Here is a 14,443-nt window from a genome sequence, read left to right on the forward strand (position 1 = left end):
AAACAAAAAGAAGGAGCATAACCAAGCAATGTTGGAAATTGCATCTGCACTTAGCTATGTTGAATATGATGACATCAAAGACTGTAACACTGCATTCAAAATGAGGAAAACCTTATTAGATATCTATGGAGGTGATCAAAATGTCCAGAGAGCAAAGAGAGAAAGCCTAAGAGGGAAGTTTGATGACATGAAGATGGAGAAAGGTGAAAATGCTGCTCAGTATGCTATAAGAATAAAAGAAGTGGTGAGTGCAATAAGAAGTCTAAGTGACAACTAGAAGAAGAAACATCCATCAACAAATACATAAGAACTCTGCTCCCTATCTATGCTATAAGAGTTTTAGCCATCCAAGAGCTGAGGTGTGTACAAGGGAACACACTAACCTTTGAAGGAATAGTTGGAAGACTTACTGCATTTGAGCTATCCAATTTTGACAACTACAAACCTGAAAACCTTGAATCTGCTTTCAAGGCCAAGATGACAATAAAAGATACTGAGGAGGACACATCAAGCAAGAGAAGAAGAAAAGGAAAATATGCATCTAGTGATAGCAACATAGATGAGAAAGATGTGAAATAGTTAGAAGCACTACTGGCCAGGAGATTCCATAGAGGTAAAGGCAAATTCAAAGGTATGCTCCCTATCATATGTTTCAGTTGCAATGAAGTAGGTCATATAGCTGCAAGATGTCCATAGAGGAAAAACTATAAAGAAGGAAACAAGTTTAGGAACAAAAGAGAAGATGACAACAAAGATTACAAGGAGAAAGGCAGGAGATGCTACATTGTTGAAGAAGACTATGATGAAAATGATGATGAAGTAGTCTATGTAGCCATGAAGGATGAATCAGACAAAGATGAAGATGAAGCAACAACATTAGTTACCTGTGTGAACAAGAATAAAAAGTAGATTATAGACAGTGGATGCTCACATCACATGACAGGAGATAAAAGTAAGTTCATTACCTTTACTCAATACAATGGAAATAGTGTTAGATTTTGTAATGATGCTCCATGTCAAATAAAAGGAAAAGGCTCTATCAAACTTATAGAGAAAATTTCATGTGATAATGCATACTATGTTGAAGGATTGAACTACAACTTGTTGAGTGTATCACAATTAGGCAATGTAGGTTGCAAAGTTGAATTTGGAAACAAAATTGCCAAGATTTATGACACTGATGGAAATTGATAGAAAAAGGTGAACAAACTAGGAGTAATCTATTTTACCTAGATATGGAAGAAGCAACATGTCTTTTTGTTAGACTTGATGATGTGTGGTTATGGCATAAAAGGATGTGTCATGTTTTGATAATTTGATTAGTATCAGCAAGAAAAATAAAGTTAGAGGATTTCCCAAGTTGAAGAAACCTGAAAACATAATGTGTAAACAATGTCAACTAGGGAAAATGACTAAGTCTAGATTCAAAAGTATAACACACACTTCCAAAGAAGTACTAGAGTTAGTTCATGCAGACTTATGTAGCCCAATAGAAGTGCAAAGCTACCTAGGAGGCATATACATAATACTATTTGAAGATGATTATTCCAAGATGATGACTGTTATGTTTTTAAAGCAAAAATATGATGCATTCCAAATGTTCAAGTGGTATTTAGCTAGAGTTGAGAAGGAAACAGGAAAGAACCTAAAATGACTAAGGTCAGATAGAGGAGGTGAGTTCACATCAAGAGAGTTTGAAACATTTTGCAATGACAAAGGTATCAAAAGGAAAACATTAGCACCAAGAACTCCACCATACAATGGTATTGCTGAAAGGAGAAATAAGTCAGTGATTGACTATACTAGAACCTTGATGATGGAGAAAAATGTTGCACTAAAATACTGGAGAGAAGCTGTAAGTACTACAGTCTACACACTGAATAGAGTTCAAGTCAAGAAAGGTACAAATGCAACACCCTTTGAATTGTGGTATGGTCATTCACCTAATTTTAAACATTTCAAAGTGTTTGGTTGTAAATGCTATATTCTAAAAGACACTAGAAATGGCAAGTTTGATGCAAAAAGTGATGAAGGCATATTTCTTGGATACTCCACCAAAAGTAAGGCATATAAGTGTTTAAATACTAATACGAACAAAATTGTGGAGAGTGCAAATGTAAATTTTGATGAGCATGCAAAAGTTCAAGTTGATGAGTCAAAGCAAATAGAGGATTATAGATCCTTTGTATACTTCTACGAAGGAATAACAGTTGAAGACAATGTTGCAAATCAAGTTGGGAATCAGCAGCAAACTTCAGTATTTGTCGAGTCTCAACTAGTGAATGCCAAGTTACATTCAGAAGCCAAGCTGCATGATGTAGAAAATGCACATACAAATTCTAAAAATAGTATGCAAGAAAGAAATGAGGAAATGCCAGATGAAAAAGAATGAAATGAATCTAAAGCTGAAGGATCAAATATGGAAAGAAGGACTGAACCCAGATTAGCCAAGTATGTAAGAAGACATCACCCTGCAAATAAAATAATTGGTGATAAGGATGCTAGACCAATGACAAGGAATAGAATGAGGAGTGAATCATGTCTACTGAGCAAGGTTGACCCCAAAATAGTCAAAGATGCACTACAAGATGATGACTAGTATAAGGCCATGAAAGAAGAGATAGATTAGATTGAGAAGAACAAAACTTGGTCTCTAGTTCCCAGACTAGCTAATAAGAATGTGATTGGTACCAAATGACTGTTTAGAAACAAACTTGATGAGAATGGTGAAATAACAAGAAACAAAGCCATATTAGTTTGTAAAGGCTATGCATAAGAAGAAGGACTGGATTATGGAGAGACATTTGCCCCTGTTGCAAGAATGGAAGGAGTAAGAACATTACTTGCATATGCTGCATATAAAGGTTTCAAAGTCTACCAAATGGATGTGAAGTTTACTTTTTTGAATGGTATACTGGAAGAGGAAGTCTACATAGAACAACCAGAGGGATTTGTTGATGAGAAGAACAAGGACATGGTCTGCAAGCTGCACAAAGCACTTTATGGATTAAAGCAAGCACCTAGAGCATGGTATGAAAGGTTGCACAAATATCTTGTAAAGATAGGATTTGAAAGAATAGACGAGAACAACAATTTGTACATCAAAGTTGAGGAAGGTAAAGACATTTTGATATCAGAAATCTTTTTTGATGACATAATATTTGGAGGAAAAGATTTTTTATGCAAAGATTTTGCTAATCAAATGAAGCATGAATTTGAGATGTCAATGTTTCGAGAAATCAAATTCTTTGTTAGATTACAAGTACATCAGTTGAAGCATGGCATATTTGTGACCCAATCCAAATACATCAAGGAAGTACTCAAAACATTTGGGCTAGATGACTCAAAACCAGTTAGCACACCAATAGAAATAGGCCATAAACTATCCAAGAATGATGAATCCACTAAAGTAAATCATACATTGTATAGGTCAATGATTGGAAAGCTGCAATATGTTGTACATAGTAGACCAGACATTGCATTAGCTGTTGGAATAGTAGCAAGATTTTCTACCAATCCAAGAGAAAATCACTTAATGGTAGTGAAGAGAATATTGAAATACCTGAAAGGAACTGATGACTTTGTTTTATACTACAAGAGGAATGAGAAGTTTGAACTAAAAGCTTACATTGATGCAGATTGGGGAGGTAACGTTGATGATAGAAAAAGCACCAGTGGAGGAGCACTTTTCTTAGAAAAAAGGTTGATTACATGGACAAGCAAAAAGAAAAGTTGCACATCATAGTCTACTGCTAAAGCTGAATATGTGGCATCTGCTATAAACTACACCAATATTGTGTGTATCAAACATTTGCTACACGGTATGAAGGAAGAAGTAATTGAGCCTATGACACTTTATTGTGATAATACAAGTGCTATCAATATATTGAAGAACCCAATAATGTATGCTAAAACTAAGCATATTGCAATCAAGTATCACTATGTAAGAGAGCTGGTGGAAGACAAACAAGTGAAGATGGAATATGTCACCTCAAAGTAACAAATTGCTGATATCTTCACAAAAGCACTACCTAAAGATGATTTTGAGTATCTTAGAGTTAAGTTAGGGGTGATACCCCTAGCTAAGGCTACTTGAACTAAAAAGAAAGAATGCCCTGCATTAAATAAGCTAAATGTTGAAGATTTTACACATTGATGCAGAGGATGTTTACTTTGGGATCCATGCCTAACGTAGTAGAAATGATGAAACTTCAAATCAGTCATAAGCAAGGTGACAAAGGGAGACATTAAATGAACCTGTAAGAGCCACATCTGCATATTAAGATGCTAAATGTCTTTGGCATTATTGTCAAAGAGGGAGAAGTGAACAACTTATCAACAAATATTGAAGATAAAGGATCAAAAAAGAAGAGGGAGATTTCAGAGGTTGATCATAATAGTTGATCAAAATAGCAGAAGATGAATAATATAGAGGGAGAAAGATAAAGATAAAGGATACACAGTAGCAAAGAGGGAGAAGTGAAATGAAACAATCAGAATAGTAGTAGGAGATGTGGTGTTATAATTTACTTTTTGGCATTTGACTTACTGTTCTAACCTAGTAAGCTTTTGGTGGAATAGTTTAGTTTAATGGTTGATCAGTTTGGTTTGCTATCAATACCAAAGAGGGAGATTGTTGGAAATCTGATTGAAAAGCTCATTGTTGTTGAAGACCAAAGAGGGAGATTGTTGTAAAAGGATGTTTTCAATCATTGTTTTGCCATTGATGTCAAACCTGCTATTTGTAGGGATGATATTTGCTTATGAGATCCAAGCACTATCACTTAGTTGATTGATGAAAAGGATTTGATCAACAAGATGTAACAAGAGCACTTGAAGGAAAGGTTGAGTTATGATGTTGTAATGAAGTGCATGGATCAATTAAGACAATGGTTAAGTAATGTATTGATGATATACTCAAAGATACAGAGGTTGGTCACACTTAGATACATTGGAAGAAGAAGTTGTAACAAGGTTGACTGCAAACCTTTAACTAAGATCATCAGTGGGTGCAGAGCAAGTTAGTTGAAGCCGAGCAAATTCTTAGTAGAAGCCAAGTAACAAACATTTCTAGTGTGTGTCGAGTGATCTTCAAGTGTCGAGTAAAGATTAGGTGTCGAGAATCATAAAATTTTTAGTTGATGCCGAGTGATCTTCAGGAGCCGAGCATCAGGAAAAATATAGTTGATGCCGAGTAACATAGTATGTGTCGAGCACCAGTATTTCAATAGTGCCAAGCTACTGCATTATTTTGAATGATGAAGATTTACCAAATCTAAGCCGACATAGTGGTTGCATTGAATTTTGTGAATGAGTTGGAAGATAAGGATGATGAGTTGTTGGCACAAAATCTTATGTAAATTGTTTTTGGGTGAATTCTAAAGGATTATTCAAGAAGTTTCTAGAGGAAATAGAATGTGGGTTAGATACAATGAATCCTACCTAATCCATGCGAATTGAAATTGAAAAATGGAAGAATTGAGTGGGAAAAGGAACTCCAAGACTTCTATTTAAGAATTCATAAACCAAGAAGCAAAGAGCTGTTGATACTGTTACTGCTGAAGTGCCAAATCTGCGAAGTGATTGAAAGGGTGTCAAGAAGGAGACATCTAGGAGAAGGAAGAGCACAAAGGCTCTACTTCTAGGAGTAGTCATGAAGAGATGATTGCATTGGTACATTGAGTATGGAGACTCAACGAGACAAAGCTTGAAAGAAAAAGGCAAGTTGTTAAGAGTTGCAGAGATTGAAGGCCAGACAAGGGTATGAGCTGAGATCTGCAAGATAAGTTGTATGTTGTAGTCAGGTCAAGATTTTCTAATACTCTCTAGCAATTATATTAGATCTAAAAATCCTATGGACTTAGGTTGGCCTAACAGCCATTTGTAAATCCTTTAACAGGGTGGTATTCCAAGTGAATGTTCTAAAGTCCTCTAACCAGACCCACTTCTAACAAGGTGGTTAAATCCTATAACAAGGTCACATATAACAGTGTGTTGTAAGCCTTTAATAGGGCAAGCCTTTCACAAGGCATCACTTCAGAAGGGTGAAAATTGAGTAGCATGTTACTGGTGGTTTTTTTCAAATTGGGTTTTCACATAAATCACTATGTCATGTGTTGATTTCTTGTGTGTTTTACTTGCATTTTGATTTATAGTAACTTGCTAATTAGATAAGTTAAAGTTTGGATGGATGAATGGTTGAATGATTTCACTATACTTAGTGAAAAGTTTGAATAGGACATTTGGACCTTGAATAACTGATTCACCCCCCCCCCCCCACCACTCTTAGTTATTCTAAAACAATTCTAACACCGTGTTCCCTCATTTCAAAATTTAGCACATTCTCTGAATTATCATGGTCCATAACATGAAACCTAGGGTGGTTAGCCTATATCAAAATAATGACCTTATATTAACCATGACCATGATGTCATCATCTAATCATGTCTTATGTATTTTATAAATTATTGAAATACATACCAATGGACAACACTCATTTCCCCCTTCAATGTGACCATGCTGCCTACAATCTTCTTCAATTGTTTCGATTAGATATCTTTGAGTCTTTAAGCCCTTAAAAATTTTGCAAGGACAATAACATTTTCCATCACCTTTTCTTTTTAAGTTAGACCACAATCTAGCAATTGTCTCCCTATTTTGTTGTGTGTTGATATCATCAGAGATGGTCTTTCTTGAATGGAATGACTCATTGGTGGAAGAAGGATGTTTTGTTTGCAACTTGCAGATTCTATATCAAGTGTATTAAAAGACATCCAACATTAATAATCAAGATGCCTTTTAGTGGGGTGATAGTTGGATTGAAAATAATATATAAATCTATTAATATTTAACACTCATTAATATTCACATTATAAACTAATCATATATTATCTAACCTTGCATTATTTCTCCTCGGTTACTTTACAAGACCAGTTAGGAATATCTTTACATCACCAGTAATAATATAATCATTGATTATGGTAGGGATCGATATCAATCAGCAATACATGAAACAAATACATCTATAATTAGAATAGGGAAAATATTAATAAATAACAATATCGATGATAAAAATCAATGTCTCTGCCAACAAATACTCCAATGTATGGGCATCTCAATTCACATAAAAATAATCTCTAATAAAATAAGTGGAAGATTATAGAGAGGCTGTTGAAAGAGTAGGACATGCACACATTTATAAAGCAAGAAGATTGGTGATTAGTATATAAATTGACTAGAGGCACCCATGGCATATTGCATTGAGCACCACATTCATAAACACCTCTGTCAGATATTAAGCTGATGACTGTATATACTATCACTACTGGTATTTCCATGCATCAACATTATTGGGCCTCACTTTTGATTCATGTATAGGATTATACATTGTTATTGTGTTATTATACTAGCCAACATTATGGGGCTTACATTATTGATTGTCCTTAATGACTCATAACTTTTGGGTAATGATACATGATTTATTCATAATAATCATGAAGAACAAATAAACTGGTTATGAAAGGTGATGACTTTTCACCTTGTCTTTTCATATCCCAGAGTACATATTTATACAAGTTGATCGACTCTACAAAGGAAAATAAGAAGAATTGATTTTATAAATTATATATTCCCTTTGTGAAATCTCTCAACTATAAAGAATTGAAGGTTGCAATAGCAACTACTGGTGCGAGCAATACAATTATATATTAGAGACAACATTCATTGAAGAGCATATAACATCAGATACACATCAAAGATGATTCCTATAATAGAGGAAATTGCATTTTTATAACATCAAAATATCAGAGATGGCATATCCATGCCTGAGATCATTGGTATCCTGCAACTTCCAGCATACACCAAAAGTAACAATTATCATATACAAGTACAATCTCAGAGTGGTTATACAATGGAGCATTCATCATACATGGCTATCATAGTACATGACAGGATTTCTACAGTGCAGAAGAAATACCATTAATATGTTCATTGAATAATCCAGGTCAACATGTAATCCAATACTCTCATTAATAATACATGTCAAATATGAAATTGAATTCGTCACTGGCTAGTGTAATTTTGATGTGACGTCAACCCACTCTTTAATTGCATATATATAGATACAACACATGACTTCAAACTGGTATATTCTAAAGTGCCACATATCATTTTTGGTGATGTCATAAATAGACATAAAGGTTAATTAAAGGGGTAGTTAAATTATAATAATCTCTATATTATATATTGAGCTCAAAGAATATTAATATACTTTGTAAGGCCCCTTTTATATTTCCTTAATATATCAAATTCTTATATAATAAAATTGGAAATCATAATCTAAGAAATTACAACAAACATAATTCGACATATGCTAGCACCATATCAAAATGTCAAAGAACATACAAATAGGCAAAGGAAAGCATATGTATTGTGTTAATGATATTAAGAATCTTGAAGAAGCATTCTCCACATTCATTATCATAGCAATGCAAGCATAGGAGTCTATATATGCAGAAGATTGGATAGGGGGACATTACACTTAGCCAAAATGGAGAAATTGAGAAACAACTGGAGTTCCCTAAATTTCTTCTTAACAACAAAAAAATCATTTTAAAAACCTTAAAATTCATATAGAATGTTTGGAAGTATGGTGTTTGAGTTTGGATATTGACATGTTTTATGAGCATGGCAGGAGGCCATCAAGCTTGCAGTTTATTTTCTCTATTGCTGATAGTTAATTAATTTGGAATAGGAAGAATTTTTGATTTGCCTTAATTTTTAAGTATTGATTTGTCAGTTCATAGCACTATTTGAGAAGCTACACTTGTACTTGTCAATTGAGTTGCCTAGTTATTATCAACATTTGACGGTTGTCTTCCCTGATTGAGATGTTCTAGGAAAGGAGAGCTTGAGTTATATAATATGCCTGGAAGAGAAGACATTTAGTTGATATCTAAAAAGAAAAAAATATTTTTTTCATGGGCTGAACATTATCCCTCTCTACATAGATATCGAGCTTTTTGAAAAGGGACACCCTTAAGAGTAGATCACCATTTAGATTAACATTTGGAATAACAATTGTGTCCATTCCTAACAGTAAATATGTTTAATAAGTTGTAATAGTTTAATGAATCTCAATTTTCTTGTGTTATGTTTCAAAACAATACATAATATACAAAATATAGTGTTCATGAACATTTATAAGTTGTTGTCTGTCCACATTCAAACTATGTTATTAAAATGGTATCAAAGCTCAAATCTTGCTAGCCTGTGAATCATGGAGGGAATTTTGACAAAAAGAAGGGAAAACCTTTTTCAAGATAAACTTATGGAAATTCATAGAAGCCAAGGTAAAATGATTAAGCTATTAGAAAAAAAAAGTTGTAGGTTTAAAGAAGCATGCAAAATTTATAAGTATAATAGAACCATAATAGAAACAATTGAGCCTTAGGTATAAGTATGTCAGCTTTGAGATATCTCCCACACAAGGCCTAGGCATGCCCCATAGATTCATCTGGAATACCTTGATACCAATATGATGTAGAGATAAGTCAATCCAACCACTTGACCAAATCACTCTATGAAATGTATAATAGACCACAAGATTTTCCAACTTTCACTTAAAGGTTTCCCTTGAAATAGAATAAATTGGTTTTCTCACAACCTAATGCTCTCACTACATCTTCTTAGGTTGATCTTATCACTTTATAACATGTTTAAAACTCTCACAAAGTCTTACAAAAAAAAAAGATAATGAAAACTACCAAAATGATCACAAATGGGTGAATCTCCTTGTAGTCCTACACAACCTAATTTATGACCTTTTCACAAACTTTCTCAAAAAAAATTAATAAACATATTATATATCATAGTTGATAGTAAGATGAAAATGGAGATTGGAGAGTGATGAGAAGCGCTGGCTACCGGTTGGGCTAGGGCTCTATCCCTAGCCCATGATTGATGTTTGGTCTTTACTGATATTCTTCCCTGTTCTATTTAGATTGCCAGCTATTGGACAAAGTTTGCGTGGGTTCTAGTTTTTGGAAATCTTCTGTAGTCTATTTTGGATTGGGATTTTTATTGTTTGCATGGCAGGGCCTAGGATTTCTTCTACGTTGGTGAGAACAGATGGTTCTTCTCCAAGTGTGCATGCAATGAGATCTGAATCATTTTATTCAAGGGAGAGCTCCAAGTTGAAAAAAGTTAATGGTTGTTTTTTGCGTAGCCATGATTGCCCTGTTTTGGTTATTCCTCTAGTGGCTATAATGGAGAACATTGAATATTGGTCGAAGCATGCTTTGATATGCAAATTTCTTGGAATCTAGATTTCCCTATCCGCTCTTGAGGCATGGATCCGCTGCTCATGGCAGGGGAAGGCAATATGGAGATTATGTTGGTAGGGAATAGCTATTTTTTTGTTGTATTCTCTTGCATGTTTGATTGTGATCATGTTTTTTAAGGAGGCCCTTATTTCTACAACCATGTGGGGTTATTTGTCAAACCCTGGCATCCAGGATTTAATTCTGTTGAGGATCTCCCTTCAACAATGCCAGTTTGGGTTCGCTTGCCTCGCCTTCCCTTAGAATTTTGGCGTGAAGACATCCTCAGGTAAATTGTTGCTTTGTTGGGAAAGTCGACTGCAATCGCACATCAATCCCTTGATAAAAAGGTTATTTCTTATGCTAGAATTTGTGTTGAAATTAATTTGAATAACCCATTACTAGATTCTTTGGAAATTTGTCTTGGGGCTTCTTCCTAAGTGCAACAGTTAGATTATGAATCCCTCCCTTTTCGCTATCAGATTTGTCATGAGTATGGTCATTTACAATGTCAGTGCCCCCATAACTTGACTTCCAAAGGAGTGGATGGTTCTACAGCTGGCAATGCTGGTGGTTTGGCAGATACTATAGGGAAAGGACAATCTCAGATGGCTAATACTACCAAGGGGAAGAATCAACAAGATGCTACATGAAAGGGTAAGGCTCAAATGCAGGATAAGGATGGATTTACCCCTACTAGTGCACGAGCTAAGGGGCATGGTTAGAAGAGGCCTTTAAAAGAAAGAATATCTGATTTGGGTTTTAATCACTTTGAGGTGCTGGATAGTGTGGTTCTAGAGGAGGGTATTCCTTCTCTTATCTCTTCTAACCCAGTTTGCCCAAATGAGGGATTTGTACCTAATGACACTTGTGGGGCATCCCAAGTTGTCATACATCAAAACTATGAGGCCCTTGTAGCTCCTGTGTTAGAGGCTCTAGTGACACCTGCGGTGTCGGAGGATAATGACGTTGTTTTGGCTGACTTGGTTAAGGATGTGCTACCATCAAGTAAGGGTAAGGGATCTCCTCTCCCCTTGGGGTTGATGCATAGACCCTTTAAGTAGGTTTCTTTTACTGCCCCTCTAAAGAGTGGGTGCAAAACAGACAGAGAGAAGATTAAACTCACAAGAGATATATTGATAGAGTCTGGGTCAGTGAAACCTTTGGATGCTCATTTTACCCATTCTATTTAATGATGATTATTCTCTAGTGGAATGTTAAGGGGTTGAATAGCATCCCTAGACAAAAGGCTATTCATAATTTGGTTGTTGATCATTGTCTTGATGTTTTTTTTTATCCAAGAGACTAAGCTCTCTATGTAGTCTATGGTCCAACATGCCTCTAGTATTTGGTCTCGTGGTCAATGCCAGTGTGTTGGGACTATGGGTAGTGCTAGTGGTTTAGCTATCTTTTGGGATCCGTAGAAAATTTCTCCCCTTGGCTGGATGTCTTGTTGCTCAGCTCTCTCTATGGTGGCCTCTTCTTTAGACTCAAGAGAGGTAATCATGGTTACTAATGTGTATACACCTGTTGATCTTGTGGGAAAGGAGGAACTTTGGAGGCATATTCAATATGTTATAAATTGTTACCCTTATCATCCTTAGGTGTCAGCTGGGGACTTCAATTCAGTTTTAAGTCTGGAGGAGAAGCAAAGTGGTTTGGCTAGATTGGGGCCTTCTTCTACTCTTCTTCGACAACACATATCTCTTTTGCATCTCACTGATGTTAAGCCTTCTAATGGTCTCTATACTTGGAATAATCGGAGGACTAGGGTTGATGATATCTCAGAATGTCTTTACAGATTTCTTGTTTCTTGCTTCTAGGTTAGTGACACCCTTACTTTCTCTTCGAAAATACTTGATTAGAGGGGTTTTGATCATTGGCCAATCATATTTTCTACTATTGGGGTTTCTATTCCAAAGCATCCTCCTTTTAAGTTCCATTTGGTGTGGCTTCATGACTCCTCTCTTCGCGATTTTGTTTTATGTTGGTGGAAAGATGGCGCTCCTGCATATTGTACTGCTATGTTCTCATTTTCTAAAAGGCTACAATATGTTAAAAGACAGCTCAGGATATGGAATAGACAATGTTTTGGGAACCTTCACTCTATGAAGAGGCTTGCTCAAGAAGATCTTGATATCATCACAAGGGAGATTAGAGATCGAGGTTTCTCGGAGGATCTTGGAAGGGTTGAATCCCTTGCTTCTAGAGCTCTAGAAGAATGGGAACTTCGAGAGGAAATTTTTTGGAAGCAAAAATCTAGAGTTGATTGGGTCTAGGAAGGTGATCAGAACACTGCCTTTTTCCATAAAACAGTGCAATCTCACCAGAATCAGAGCAATATCTTATTTGCTTAATTCTCAAGGTATCCAACTGACTTCCTTGCCAGCTTTGTTCTAGGAGGCTACTTGGTACTTTTCTACCCTCTTCTCTGAGGACTCTCCTCCTGCTGATAATGAAGAAAATATTATTTTGTCTTGTATTCCTTCCCTTATCACTTAGAATATGAATGATTATCTCATGCATCCAATATCTTTGGAAGAGCTAGAGGAGGTGGTCTTTAGCATGCCTAAGGGGAAAGCTCCTGGTCCTGATTGCTTTCCATTTGAGTTCTTTTAGGAATTTTGGGACATTATTAATCATGATTTGTTGGAGGTGGTAAAGGAATCCTATTCTAGCAAGCAGATGCTTCAAGCTTTGAATTCTACTTTCTTGACTCTTAGTCCTAAAAGAGAGGGTGCTAATTAATTGGAGTTTTTTAGACCAATTGCCTTATGTAATGTGGTCTACAAAGTATTACTAAGTTGATTGCTAAGAGAATTAAAAAGTGGCTTCCCATTATTATCTTAGAAGAACAAGGTGGTTTTATTACTGGAAGACAAATTTTGGATGGGGTGGTTATTTCTACTGAGGCTATTTACTCTATGGCTACTTCAAGGGAGAGAGCAATGTTTGTTAAGCTGGATACGGCTAAGGCCTATGATAGAGTTAAATGGAGTTTCCTAAGGAGTATTTTTCTTTCTTTTGGATTTAGCTATGACTGGGTGAGTTAGACTATGAGTTGTGTTACTTTTGCCTCTTTTTCTGTTCTTGTTAATGGTCAACCTTCTCAGCTATTTGGTGCCTCTAGAGGCCTCCGCTAGGGTGACCCTCTCTCCCCATATCTATTCATCATCGTGGCTGAGGGCTTGGGAAAATTCATTAAGTATCAGGTGTCCTAAAATTCTATTTAGGGGTGGCGGTGGGGGTAATGGTTTACCTTCTCTTTCCCCTCATCAATTTGTTGATGATTCTGCTCTCGTGGGTCTTGCTAGGATCAAGGAAGCTAAAGCCTTTCAACATACTTTGGACATTTATTTGGCAGCTTCAGGCTAGAAAGTTAATGAGCACAAATCTTCCATTTACTTTTTTAACACTCCTGATTCTATTCAGCATAGGATTGCTGGTATCCTATGATTTCAGATTGGGTCACTTCCTTTGACTTATCTTGGAATTCCTATTGTTGTTTCTAGGCAGCCACGTCTCTTTTGGAAAAAATTAATTACCAAGCTTTAGGATAAGGTAAATCATTGGACTCATAGATGGCTTTCTACTACTACTCAGGTTACTCTTCTTCAATCTATTATCCAAGCTCTTCCTACTTATAGAAGCATGGTTCAGGCTGCTCCTGTTTACTTTCTCAAGGAGTTTGATGCTCTTTCTCGGCAATTCCTTTGGAGTGGTAATTTGTGTAGTACTAAATGGAGCTTGATTAGTTGGGAGACTATTTATGGGCCTAAAAAGGAGGGTGGTCTTGGTCTTCAATTAGCTATCTTGAGTAGTCAAGCATTGGCTGCTAAACTTTATTGGCAGCGGTGCTTTGGACAACATCAACTTTGGGCTCGTATTATCACTCATAAATATTTTCACGGTGTTGATCCTTGCTCTATTTCTGCACTTCCTCTTGAAGGTCATGGCTTAATGGTATGGCATACTCTGAAGACAAGTGTAGTGTTATTCAAGAGGGGTTTGTTCTAAATATGTAAGGGAGGTTCTTAGGCTTTTTTTTGGTCTGATGCTTGGGATGGATTTCCATCCATATTATCCATGTACCCTCATCTTCAGACTCTTTGTGACTCTTTTCA

Source organism: Cupressus sempervirens, chromosome 4 (assembly GCF_028749045.1).
Source record: "Cupressus sempervirens isolate cs-2001-9-10 chromosome 4, ASM2874904v1, whole genome shotgun sequence".
Taxonomy (NCBI): Eukaryota; Viridiplantae; Streptophyta; class Pinopsida; order Cupressales; family Cupressaceae; genus Cupressus; species Cupressus sempervirens.